Here is a 14,861-nt window from a genome sequence, read left to right on the forward strand (position 1 = left end):
ACTTGCATGATTCCAAGTTCCGGTCCAATTGAAACTTGGGTGATGAGAATCTTTCCTTATTTGGTAAATTTAGACATTACCACAAATGAAAGAATCAATTTCATATTTCCACTCTTGCTATTAATGGAATCATATAAGCAACAATTTTTCCTCAAATGCCATTGTAAGGATATTTTAAAATAAATAAAATCAAAAATTTTCTTTTATTTTAAAACTTTGCGAAAAAACTTATCCTTACAATCCATATGAAAACTTGTTGTTATCTATTCCTAAGCAATATCTCATAACTCCTAAGAAGTAGCTCAAGAATCCGATCTTCAAACTACGCAATAGAAACCCATCTATGTGATCAGATTCAACATATTCTTTCTTTAAGTTTCTTCACTTTTCTTTGATTCTTAAAACATCACCATGTGACCCAGTCACATCATGTATCAAGAATCTCATAATAGAAACTTAACAGAGTTAGATAGTGGACTTTACCTGAAGTAGAGTCAAACTTATTGACTTTAACATCCTTAGGTAAATTTGGCAGCTTCGCAACCAATGCCCCTTTCTTTGGCAATATAAACATATGGACCCTTTGATAATGGTACACGGGACTATCACAGACTTAACTTTTCTCTTTACCATTTGGTCAACCGAGTTGACTATGGCCGATCCCTTTCAATTGGGAAGAGAATGATTTTCTGGATTTCCTGTGTCACTATTGTCAATGTCCATCAAGTTCTAAGGAAGTTGATCTTAACAAATAGATAAGATCATTAAGGGTCTTGTCATAGTCTGTTTCATAGGTGTCCCAAAGAAAGTCACTATGTGACTTAGAAAGTGATTGAACCACCAACTCTCTCAAGACTTTGACACTCAACTCTCCCGGCTTGTCAATATGTGACTACATCTCCAAGATGTGATCACACCTAGACCTTGCCTTGCCAATAGGGATTGAGTGACCTTGAACTTGTGGGTTAGGGAGAATAATTGGAGGAGGTGAAAGAAGTATGATTTCCATGGGACATCATCTTCATTTAGGAAAGCTTGTTTCAAGAGATTTGGGAAGATCATAAAGTCTAAACCAGACATCTTTTGGGAGATATTCAAGATAGTTGATCTTAAGTCCTTAATATGACACCCAATATGAAATATTAAGGCTAGGACCCAACAAACTATTTTATAACTTAGAAGAGGTATGCCGTAATCCAAGCTATAAAATATTTGAAGGTAGGTGAATGACGATTCACCAATTTCCACCAAGATAAACAAAATGTATTATTAGGTTTTAATTGGTTTTGAAACTCCTAGATCTTTGAGATTCATTGAACTGTTCAATGGCATGTTTCAATCTCGAGTGTACCCTTCAGGTTTTGTGATTGGGATGCCGAGGATCACAAAACAAGGTGTGAAGTAACCATGCAAATTACTTGGTACCCTTAAGTGTTTACCCCTCAATCGATGTGCCGGTTAACCACACACGCTCCATCGATCTATGATAAACATTAAGTTACCCTTTGCCCACCTTGTTAAATATGAGTTAGTGTGCCAGTTAACCACACACGCTCCACTAACCGACTTAAACAAAGTGCAAAGTGTAATTTCATGGATTAGCACCTTATTCACATTTTCCTAAGTAACTAAGATTGGATATTATTAAGAGTTCAGTTACTTAGTATTTATCATTAATACTTTTAATGAAGGGAGAATTATAGTCCTGTCAAACCCGTTCGGCTAATGACCCTCCACCCGTCAAGCAAGCGGTGGGTGAGAGTGGACACCCATTAAGTTGCCATTTTATAGGCAACAACCTTATACCCACCTTATAGAGCGGCTTCGTGAATGAGGCGTACTAGCGGTAAGACTGACTTTACTCTTATACATACATACATACATATATATATATATATATATATATATATATATATATATATATATATATATATATATATTATTAACTTATAATATTATAAAGTATAAGGGTTGAATTTTAACTCTTTAAAATTCTAAGGGCTAACTTGGAATTAGAGTATTCATAGGAAAACTTTTCAAATTCCAAAACTTGAGGGCATGTTTTGAAACTATTCAAAACTAATTAATTCCATAACTTATGTGTTTAAAGTAGTTTTAATCCAAAAACTCTTCAAGTTCCATAACTTGAGGACAAGTTATGGAAGATTTTAACTAATAAAAGAATTAACTTTTCTTTATTTTATAACTTATGGAATTAATTAAGGTTACACTTTTTTTTTATTATTATTTAATGAAGAGACTCTTGGTCCTCCATAACTTGAGGACAAGTTATGGAGTCATAAAACCATTTAATTAGAACTAGAATCTTCATTTTTGTAACCTTTGCCAACTATTATGAGTTTTATTAAACTTAAATGTGACTTTTCATATAACTTGAGGACAAGTTACAAAAACAAAATTTAGAATCAACTCTTAGATTAATTTGGATTGAAAACAAATATTTCACTCAACTTTCTATTAATCTAAGCAACTCATAAGAACAAGATAATTCAAATCAAATTTTTTCATGTAATTAGTCTAAACCTTAAACTAATACAAAACATGATTCTATTGACAATTATATTTGAAATTGGATTAGCATGAACATTACCACATAAAAAACAAGTTTATAAGTTCAAAAACATCTTAGGGTAATGTTCCTAGTCCAATTCTAGCCAAAAAAGTCGAATTTATGCTGTCTGGGGGTCCAACTCGTCGAGTGCACAAACCAACTCGGCGAGTTGGATGCTTTTTGCCTTGGACTCGGCGAGTCTGCTGGGCAAACATCATCAATACTCAATTTTTCAGCTCCATTTGTATGTATAATAAGAAAACAAGCCTAGGCTCTGATACCACTGTTGGGTTTTGAGCATTCTAACACTCCTAAGTGTACATGCAACCCTAAATACCTTGGATCTATGTTTTCTCTATTATACATGCAAATATGAACATCTAAGGTATTATCCTAATCTAGCATATAAAACAATGGATATAACAAGATAGAATACATACCTCTTAGATGTAGAATGTCTTAATGAAGCTTGAGTGCCTAGTGCCCCAAGTGTGACACCTCAAATGGTTCACACAACACCAAATACACTTGGAATAACTTGAGAGAATTCTACACTTCATGAAAATCGGCTAGCCCTTCTTTTACACACACTAGTCGCCGATTTTGGTCAAGAATAAGATGCATATATAGTTAGGGTTACACCATGTAAACCCTAATTGTCATGGCCTTTCATTTCCATGATCCATGGGTACAAATACACCATGGAGCATCCATGAAACATCAAATGGGTTTTAGCCCAACTAGATAATCCATGGAGCATTAGCCCACTATATAAGTATATGATTTACACAACCAACCCATATATTTAATTAGTCTTCTTTTGATCACTTAATTAATCCTAGATTAATTCTTGATCAATACTAATTAAATAATGTTATTATTCTTATTATTAATATACTAGAACTTATAATATATTAATAACCATAAGTTTCTTATTTCTCTCATTTTAGTCTATCCAAGTGCATGATGCCATGCAACCCAAATGGACCATGCCGGGTCGGGTCAAGTCTTACCAATTATAGTTATGGACTTAGACATTAATCCAACATAAACATGCATACCTGTTTTCAATAGAATTTATGTAAGAAAGAAGAATATGATTCAAGTTTCCAATATAAAATATAAGTTACCTCTCTGGAATTGACAATTTCCTAGGGATAGATAGTGTGGTAATTTGAGAAGACAAAAAGGTCCTTAAGAGAGAATATGATTCAAGTTTCCAATATAAAAACCAAAGCCACCTGGTTTACCACCCTGCAATACATAAATATTTTTTTTAATATTATTGAAGAAAGAGCAGCTACGATGCTATATATATATATATATATATATATATATATATATATATATATATATATATATATATATATAGTAATTTGTAATCAACTAACCTTTCCTTTATAAGAATCCATAGAAGATGACATCTTTTCACAGATCTGTGCCTTAGCAAAAAAGTAACCATAATTTTCCTGTAGAGTCTCATCATATACAAACACAACCCCTTTGTAAATTTGCTTGACAATTCCTGGTTTATCCTGCAATGTTTACCCAAACCACCAGATGCTTCATACATAATATAATACATTTCAAGTCTAACTTTGATGATAACAAACATGAAACTTTTAAATTAAGAACAAACCTCTAGTGGACCTTCCAAGACCCTCACCGTGTTATTCATGTATATGATCTTTTTATGTTTATCCAAGGCATTGAATTTCTTATCAAAATCGGCCTTCTTTAACAAACGAGCTTCAATTGCCACTACCACCATCCGTTCCGTACCTTCCTCAAAAATCTGGAAATAAATGTTGATATCATAAATAAATAAATAAATAAGAAACCAAATCAACAATCAAAAGAATAAGAGTGATTATAAATATAACATTATAACCTTAATGCGGTCATCCTTTTCTTTCCCAATTACAATCCCAAATGACTTGCGACTTCAAACAAAATTACAAAAAAAACGTATAAAGAAATGAAAAAAAAGGTAATGAAGGAGAACATATCAGATAGTTATAGAGAGAGAACACCCATGGAACACAAGATTAGGAACTTCAAAACTATTCTCCATGTTGGAGCTCCGCTCTCCTTTTTCACATGTTTTATCGTTATTTACTGTTTGTGTTTGTCTTTTTACGTTCACTACAAAGTCCGGTAAGCCATTCAACATCATTGGATTCTTCTTTATTAGCAGACATAAATTTTATAAGCTCAGCTTCAGTAGGCCTGACATCCCAGAAACTCAATGAATCCAATGGTACTTTTTTGTATGGGTAACCATCTTGCAGTGCCATTCCATCAAAAACCTCATATGTTTTGGATTCTTCTTTATTGGCAGGCATAAATTTTATATATTTTTTCATTCAAAAAATCAAATTCAACAGGTATAGTATGCGTTCAATTTCAATTTCAGAAAAGAAAAAAACCACTAATAGTATACCTCCCTGTATGTAGGTTCATATGATTGGAGATCCTTGCATTCATGAAGATTTGGAAATGAAGGATGATAGGCAAGTTAATGAATCATACAGGGAAGAATGTATGCGCTATTAACCAACCATGAGTTCACATCACTTTGTCTTGCCTTTCCTTGCTGACACATCTGAATAATGTCAACCGGATTCTCCTTATGTTGCCAAAAATAAATTCCCAAATTCAACTTCAACATTCACATCTTCCAATGTAAAAATACCAACATACTTTTCTTAGTTTCTTTACCATAGGCATAGCATCCTACTTCCATTTCCTCCTATTAAGACATTATTATACTTTCCAAATCTAAACTTCTTTGATTTTGGTTACCCATTATAGCGCTATACTTTCGGTTTTATTCTTATTAAGACATTGTACTTGGTAGTGTTCTTTGTATTAAGACATTGTACTTTGACAATCTAACATATTAAAACCTCATACTATGATATACATGTCTTGTACTATATATACATGGAAGATACCATATTAAACATTCAAATAACACACAAATATCAACAACTCAGCAACAAAAATCATTGTTTTGCTCCATAAAACGATTAAATAGCTACAAAAGAGTACACAAGGGGATAACCTCCACCACAAAACTTTCTTATCATAAAGTTTATTTTCTTTTAGAAAAGAAGTGAAAACTTAGGAAGTAATGGCAAAAGCATTTTATGATATGTTATTCATAACCTTGGCCATCAGTTAAATGGCTATAAGATAAAAAAAACTTTGAGAAAATTATTGTAATCCACTAAAAAGAATTCAAAATGGATGTGATTAAATTTATTTCACTTACATTAAATGTGGGATAATCCACAAGGTTGAACATTAGAAGCAATCTCTCGAAGATGCTTTTTCATCTCCATAAATCTGGCAAGTCAACAAATTGAGTTAAAATAAGGGAAATTTACAGGAAAACCATTATATTTTGGGTAGTTTTGCAGTTTAACCCCTATTACTTCATTTTTTTATTCAAACCATAAAAGTTTCAAACATTTTCCCAAATTAACCCTCTTGACCTGTTATATCATGTCAAAAATGCTTAAAATGAAAAAAAAAAATATGGAATGGAACTTTTATGGTTTAAATGAAAAAACATATAAATGGTTAAACTGCAAAAAAAAAAAATATAATGTTTTTTCTAGAATAGTTGGGTGTATATACTATATACTATATAGTATATACAATTACAAACCTCAAAGGTGAAAGCCGTGGGGACCTTTGCCACATCAAACATTTAATCTGTAGTGGTACCATGTGCCAGATACTTATTTAAATGCAACCTACTTTCATTTATTTCTATATAAAATTATCATCATCCTATTACAACATATATTGTATTTAAATTATTATTTTTTATCGAAAAAATCTATATTTTTGAATTTACAGTGATGATATATTATAAATAATAATACTTACCCAACAGATCCACCATCCAATCCAACCACACAACGGTCTCCTAATGAAGGTGGTTTAATGTTTCAAGCATGAACCTCATTTTCTGTGATTCCACTCTAGATGGCGTTGTGTTTTTGTGATCATATGGCATAAAAAGAGCCTGCAAAAAATTAAATATAAAACTAATCATATGGAAATATATGTATGTAAAAAAACAATGAATGAATGACTGACTAACAATTAATTTTGGACTTGGAATGGACTTAGTCTTGTAATATTATGCAACATCGAAAGATTTAACATCAAATAAGTAATTGCAGAAACAAAAAGTGGGTAATGAGGGGTATTTTAGGAAGAAAAACAAAGAGTTCACCTTCATTCCGGAATGTACATTGACCCAAATGTGCGGTTCAAATGATGTTAAGAGCTTTCGCGTTAGCTGAGCTTCAGGTTCACTAAATGGGCCAACTCCAAGATTCACTTCATAAGGATCAAAGTCCTGAAACATATAATAATAATAATAAAGAAGGTATGTTACATGTAACATAACATAGCTACGAAACTGGTATTCGTATTATTACTATACAAAATGTACAAATACAGAACAAAACAATCTAGAATAAATAACAGATGAAACAAATAGCAGGGGTATTTTCGTCCAACAATAGTGTAAAAATCTGCTTAGAAAACACAAAATGAAGCAAACAGCAGGGGTATTTTCGTCCATTACAATCATTAAGAGAACCAAAACCCCAAACTTTTTACACTTGGACATGTAAATCCATGAAATGATCACAATATCACATAGATAAAATAGGAAAATTGTTACGATCACATTCCATGGCTATTGAATTACTTTAATAATAAAAATTAGTAATAGTTATTACTCAAGAAGGCATACCAGAATGTCTGAACAGCCAACAGTCGATATGCTACTGATCAAGCACACCATCCTTTGTGTTTTAGTTTGAAATAGAGATTTTTTTATCATTAAAAACACACAGAGCATAATACTAATAAAAAATTGTATTTTATTCCATAAATCAATATTTTTTTTTCAAATGAATCAAAACCCATTATTCAGGAAACGAAATTTCAAAACCCATTTAAAATTTGGAGAATAAATGAAAGATTAGTAAATTCAATCAAGTATATTAGTGGTTTAGATAAGATTAATATCGATTGACACATCTAGGGATCGACTGATTCGACGGTACCCGACGATGGGAAATAGAGGTGGAAGTAGTGATCGCTCAAGCTAAAATAGTTGAAAGTATTAAGTAATCTGATAGAAAACGAAAAGGAGAAAGAGAGGAAGTTAACAACATTGGTACCTAATTGGAAGGTGATGTCAGTAAGCCGAACATGGAGTGTGACAGCTTTCGAGCCCTATTATTATTAGAAGTCAAATTGATCGGAAACGAGTTAGCTACCAACACATCTACCTGGACATTGTCAATCAGATAAAGTTCTTGAGATGTTGGAATCACGGAGGAGTGGTTTGATTATTCTCTGGTCAATGGCAGCTATGGGAACAAGTGACAAAGAAAGGGAGAAGTGAAGCGATGGAGGTTTGAGAATCGAGAGAGAAGAAAGGGATAAAAGGGGTTTTCGACGGGGACGAGGGTTTTCAGCCGGTGGACACAAGCCTGGTTTTTAATTTTTACGATTTCATTTCCCCCCTTGGATGGAACGCGCATTTCATTAATTTATAAAACGACATGGTTAGATGACACACATTTAATTTAAGGTGTCCTCCGTGTTTTTTTATTAGGCACTAATTTTAGGGCACGCAAAAATGCGTGTCCTAAATCCTTTAAATTTTCAGAGAGATGACATTATTTTACGTCACTTACTTTTGCGTATCGTAAATCTGTGTGTGTCATTATATGCCTCTTTTCTAATAGTGAGAGTATACTCAGAGCCCATAAATTACTAAAAAAGTTGGGACTAAGCTCTACAAACTCCTACTCATGTGTAGTTCTTGACAACTTCATCACAAATCAATCATATTTTGAAGACTTATATTCAATATAATGGAAAAATGTCGTTGACTATTTTTTTAACTCTTCCATTGACTATGAACAATGGAAAAATGGTCCAACTATTTTTGTAGCTCTTCCAACTGTTATGCAACACAATAATATACATAGTGTACTTATCCCCAATTAATTTCCGAAGTTGTGTGGTGAACTTCTTAAGCTATATAGTTCTGAACTCTGTAACAGATGTCCTTCACAATTAAGATCGATTGAAACCTAATTTCACTGATGTGTGAAATTTGTTCAAGTAAAAACCCTCGAATCGTCGTCCTTTGTGTTTGAGTTTGCTTTTCTTAAATGGAAATTCCATGTAATAGAGGAGAAACCACGTAATACTTTATTTTTTTTTGTTCCCGATAATGTTTACCTCCTAACCAACATACCCAGTTACACAAAGGTAATATGAGAAAAAAATGTGAAGATTGATGGTGTTTTTTTTACAATGTAGAATAGAATAAACTTTAATGGTGTTTTTATACAAAATTAAAACTTAGTTACCCTTTTAAGTCATTTTTCCCTAAAAAGTAATCCAAACACCGCTTGTTCCATCTTCAAACCCAATTGGTCAAATCCAAGAATTCAATTTTATCTTCAATGAAGAAAATATGGTGGTTGGTAGCGGTAGATGGTGATGTGCTTAATCACATAGAAAAACAAATATTTCAAAATTATTGATGATAAGATGAGACAATGGTGCTCAAATCCATGTGTTCATTCACCAAGAAGAAAGAAAAGTTTTTAGTGGGCTAATTTGGTTGTTCAAATCCAAGAAAAATATGTTTATCATTTATTATTTCAACATTATTGATTATAATATAACAAATAATAAATAATAATACTTAAAAAAATCAATAAAAGCAATGTGGACATTAACATGTCAATCAAAGTTGCTAGTTAGGAAAGATTAAACAGATGACCCCTTCAATTAGATGGTAATGATATTTTAAAGACGGAAGTATAGATTTTATGCCTTTACAGTACCAAAAAAAATATGAATGACCTTTTAAAACAAGAGGTTAAAGTTTGTTGGGCTAAAATGACATTGACCCATTAATAAAAGACAAAATTACATAAATGGTCATTGTGGTTGATAAAATCAATCAATTCTAGTCTTTATGACAAATTGTTTGCATATATGGTCCTTAATGTTTCAAAATATTGTGAAGTTGGTTCTTTTGGCTAATGGTGTTATAGTCTTGATGAGAGTAACCATGTCATTTCACATTGGATATAACTGTAGTGTTTTCAAGTAATTTATTTCTTTTATACATTTTGTTCATTTTCGATTTATTTGGATTCCGATTAGCTTATGTATAACTTGACATTGTTTTTCGATTTAGCCTATATGTTATGATTAGGCTATATATTAATCATATTCACATTAAACAAACATTTCTACATTTTTTTATAGAAAATGTTTATAAAAGGTTTTACAAAAATAATAATTATACAACCTTATATTTGTTATATAGTTATATATTTGAATTAAAAATAATAATTATATAACCTTGTCTACATTAAAAGAACAAAAATACAAAAAGAAAAACAAGATTGTAAGTGAATTAAATTACAAATTATGATTACAGTGACCATGAAATCTTTAACCAATATAAACAAACAAAACGTAAAAAAGATATTAAAAAATATAGGATTATTGTCACTGTAACCCAACGAAGTTTAGTATATTGGTTTAAAAAGTCTCTCATGATTTTTTTTTTTTGCCTTTTAGGGGTATTTACTTCTATTTTACCGTTTTAAAAGGTCACTAACAAAAATATGAAGGGGTCACCCGGTGAACCCATTCCTAATCATCAATTTTGATATGCCATGTGGCATTTGGTCAACTAAAATGGTCCATGTGGCTCCCATATATCTGTTGGATTCGGTGTCTAAGCTCATAACTATATTTGGTATGTACTTGACCCAATAGTAGCATGGTCCTTTTGGATTGTCTTCACCAAAGCAACTTGACTGGATAAATAATGGAGAGAAAGTATAAAAGTGATTTATTAATATATTATGTGAATAATATGTTAAAAAAGAAATCATATTGTTTAATTAGTATTGGTCAAATTAATTTAGAATTAATTTTGTGGTCAAAAGAGATTAATTAAATAAAGGGGACCGATATTGTAATTATAAGATAATTGCAAAGTGGGTTGAGGAAACCTTAAAGATAGGGAGTGGACAAAATCCTTATGGATAGCCCATAAGATTTCGTCCAAGGTGGGATTATGGAAGGATCGTGTGGGTTGCTTAGAGCCTAAGCGACCAGATAAGGTATTTGACTGAAACCGTAATTCCTCACCTATATAAGGACCCTCTTGGCTACCTAATTTCGGCTACACCAACCCTATGAAGAGTTCTAAGAGCCGAAATTGCCTTCCCCCCTCTCTCTCTCTAAGATTCTCCAGTTGCTTTGGTGTTTGGGATCTACTAGAGGTACAACATTTGAGGTGCTAAGATTCTAAAAAGCTCAAGATCTTCAAGCTACAATCAAAGGTAGCATTCTAACTTGTTATTAGATGTAGATTTCGAATTTTATTGTATGCTAGATTAGGGTTTGTAAGTCTTGGAAAATTATTACATGTACAAATAGAAAAACTAGATCTAAGCTTTAGGGTTTGCATGTGCACCATGTGATTGTTGCAATGCTCAAAACCCATCAGTGGTATCAGAGCCTAGGTTGTTCTTCTATTGTATTTGATGCCATGTTAATTGTTCATGCTTGAAAAAGTTCAAAATTCTAAAGCAGCAGCCTGGAGTCGACGAGTCCATAGAGGAACTCACCGAGTTCACTGCCTACTAAACGAGTCCAAAGCTGGCTCGACGAGTTCGCGAGTCTGATGGCTGATTTTTCAGGATTTTGACTCAAATTGGTTAATGATAATTACCAAAAACGTTTTTGACAGCTAAAATTCGATTTTCACTATATGGTAATGATTATCCTCATCTAATTAGTAGATAATTGTCAAATTTAAGATAATTACTTGTTTTATATGATAAAGATTAATAATTTGTATTTTTTATTTGAATTATCTTGTATGTAAAGTTGATTAGGTCAAATTATGTGATAAATATTATTTATATGATTAATTAATTATTTTCAAATACCATCTAAAAGATATTTTGAAAAGTTTCAAAATTTGTTCTCAAGTTTTGGAATTTAAATTATGGATTAAAGTTTAATTTTGAAATATTTAAATTCTAAATCTTAGATTTTTACAAGTTTAAAATTCGACCCTTATACTATTCTAGTGTTATAAGAATAATGATTATATATATATATATATATATATATATATATATATATATATATACTATTCTAGTATTATAAGAATAATGATTATATATATATATATATATATATATATATATATATATAACATGAGTCAGTCTTACTGTTAGTAGGCCTCATTCACGAAGCCGATCTATAAGGCGGGGGGGGGGGGGTATAAGGTTACTGCCTATAAATGGTGGTTTAATGGGTACCCACTCTCACCCACCGCTTCCTTGATCGGTGGATGGTCGTTAGCCGAACGGGTAGGATAGGACAACTAATTCCTGATTAATAAGTATAATGAATTCTACTAAGTAACTAAATGTTTTTATAAATTCTCAATCTTAGTTACTTTAGGAAAAATGTGAAATAGATGCTAATCCATGAAATTACATTTTGTACCTTGCGAAGTCGTTAGTGGAGCGTGCGTGGCTAATCGGCACACTAATTTGGGACTATCAATGGTGGAAAAGGGTGACTCAATATTTGTCATAGATCAATGGAGCGTGTGTGGTTAACCGGCACATTGATTAAGTGATAATGACATTGAGAGCACCATGTACATTTGCATGGTTATTCACACCTTGTTTGTGACCCTCGGTATCCCAGTCACAACCTTGAAGGGCATATCGAGATTTAAACATGCCATTGAAAAGTTCAATGAATCTCAAAAGATTTAAGAATTTTAACTCATTTAAAACTTAGTTTTCTTTTTCGTTTTTCATGTGGAAATTGGTAAATCGTCATTGTCACACCCCAAAACCATGAACGGCAGAAACGTTTTCGGGCGGAGGACGTCATGTACAGTATCACAACACTGAAAAGTAGTAAACAAGCAACAACATCATCCATTGCATTAATAATATAATTTTAATACAAGTGTTTTCTATCAAATTATGATCAACACTAAAGTACAAATCAAAATGAAAGATGAGTCTTGAATGAGCACCATCTTCTCTAAACCTTGCATCGGTACCTGTCTATGGTTCACCTGAGGATACAAGTTATTTTGAAAGAGAGTATCAGCTTTAAAGCTGGTGAGATCATAAGTATTTTAGTGTCTTAATTTGTATGTAAGTATTTGTATGTATACAAACTGTAAGTATTGAAAATGTATATGAACTGTAAGTATTGAAAATGTAAATGAGCTGTTTTGAACATCTTAGAAAACCATATGTTTCCTACTAAACGTATCCTTCTACCAAGGCATCTAGTGTCTGTGTGTGTGTCTCTTGTAAGAGTGTGTATTTTCCCAAATCTGACAATCATTATCCAAAATATAGCTTCTACATTACCGTGCATCGTGTGAATGTTCACAAACTGAATGTAATGGGAAAAGGAAATAGTACTATGGGGTGGTGTTGGACAACTACCACCGTACTAACTAACTTAAGTCTATTGTGATCTTGTGAGTACTGTAGTATTTGTAATAAGTGCCTACTTCTGTACTCCTATTGCCTTATTTGAGGGATAAGGCCTAATGTGATGGCTAGATCCCAGGCTAAACGCTCCCCTGTCAAAGGGATTTTGGGACCTTTACACGACCCCTGCATGATGCAAGCCGTGAACATCCACATTATTATGATCATGTATACCCAATATAACTAACACAATGCGTTGTGATTCATCGGTATAGTTAGATCCTGAAATTTTCCTATGCTATAGCACCTAGTGATGTCTGTCCTATTATCGTATATGTAAACGCACTCATGTAAACGTATATATGTAAACGTAATCATGTAAGTGTAATCATGTAAACATATCTATGTAATAATATAGTAATGTACTGTGTGTTCTGTGTGTGCTAGCTGTAATGTGTGTTCTCTCTCTATCTAGCAAGTATTGACTCATGAATGAACTGAATCATTGTATGATATCGCGTTCTAGTAATAGTTCTAGTATCTTCCTAAACTACCCATATGGTAGCTTACTAGTATTATAACTGGTACGAAATGAACATGGGAGTGTACCCTTGCTACCCAAGGGTATTGAACTGAACTGGAAGAACCTTTATGACTATATATGTACACATGATATATAACTAATATTTAAACGACCTTCGGACGGATACCCGGTGTCCCACCAGACCACATCTTAACGGCGAAAAGGAAATAGGGCGAGCAGACCTTCCTAAGTCTTTTAAACATTTCTTATATAACTATACATACATAGGCATGCAATTTATAATATAAAAGTATAAGCTAAGTTTTTTAAAACCTTTGAACATAATTCTTATCTAAGAAAAGATCGACTTGATGTCAATCTATAAAACGGGTGAAAACATGGGTTTGATAAACAGTTTTAGTATAAAGAAAGCATTTGGTGGAAACACAATTGTACATGAGATTGAAATGAAACATACAGTGTAAAAATAAGGAGTTATAAACATATAAAACATTTATGAAAACCATTTGAAGAAATCCGTTTGGTAAAACGGCTAATGAGTAGTAAATCATTCGAATGCTGCTTATTAATCACATGTGATTGATATAATAACTAGCATGATTCTACTTCATTACTCTACTTGTATCCCCCCATAAAACATTTAAAAACATTTAAAACATTGATTAAGGGGTATGAACTCACCTGTAGTAAGTGAATGGAATTGAACGGAGTGTATCGCAAGGAAGGATCGGACAAGTGCTTGGTGTCAAGTGACGACTTTAGACACACACAATGATCCTAATTACAAATGAAGACATATGTATATAAACAATTAGTGATTAAAATACTAATTAAACATGTATAAACATCCTAATGCGAGGAAAACACTTTGGTCAAGTGTTAGGAGGCTATCGGGTTGCAACAAAAGGGTGCAAAGCCTCGTACGTGAGTTTATGGTCCAAAGACCACGTGTTTTGGAGTTTACTATCACACCCCAAAACCAAGAACGGCGGAAACGTTCTGGGGCGGAGGACGTCATGTACAGTATCACAACAATGTAAAGTAGTAAACAAGCAACAACATCATCCATTGCATTAATAATATAATTATTATACAAGTGTGTTCTGTCAAATTTTGATAAACACTAAAGCATAAATCAAAATGAAAGATGAGTCTTCAATGCGCTCCATCTTCCTTATTCCTT

The sequence above is a fragment of the Lactuca serriola genome, chromosome 1 (genome assembly GCF_051521515.1).
Source record: "Lactuca serriola cultivar US96UC23 chromosome 1, Lser_US96UC23_V15, whole genome shotgun sequence".
NCBI lineage: Eukaryota > Viridiplantae > Streptophyta > Magnoliopsida > Asterales > Asteraceae > Lactuca > Lactuca serriola.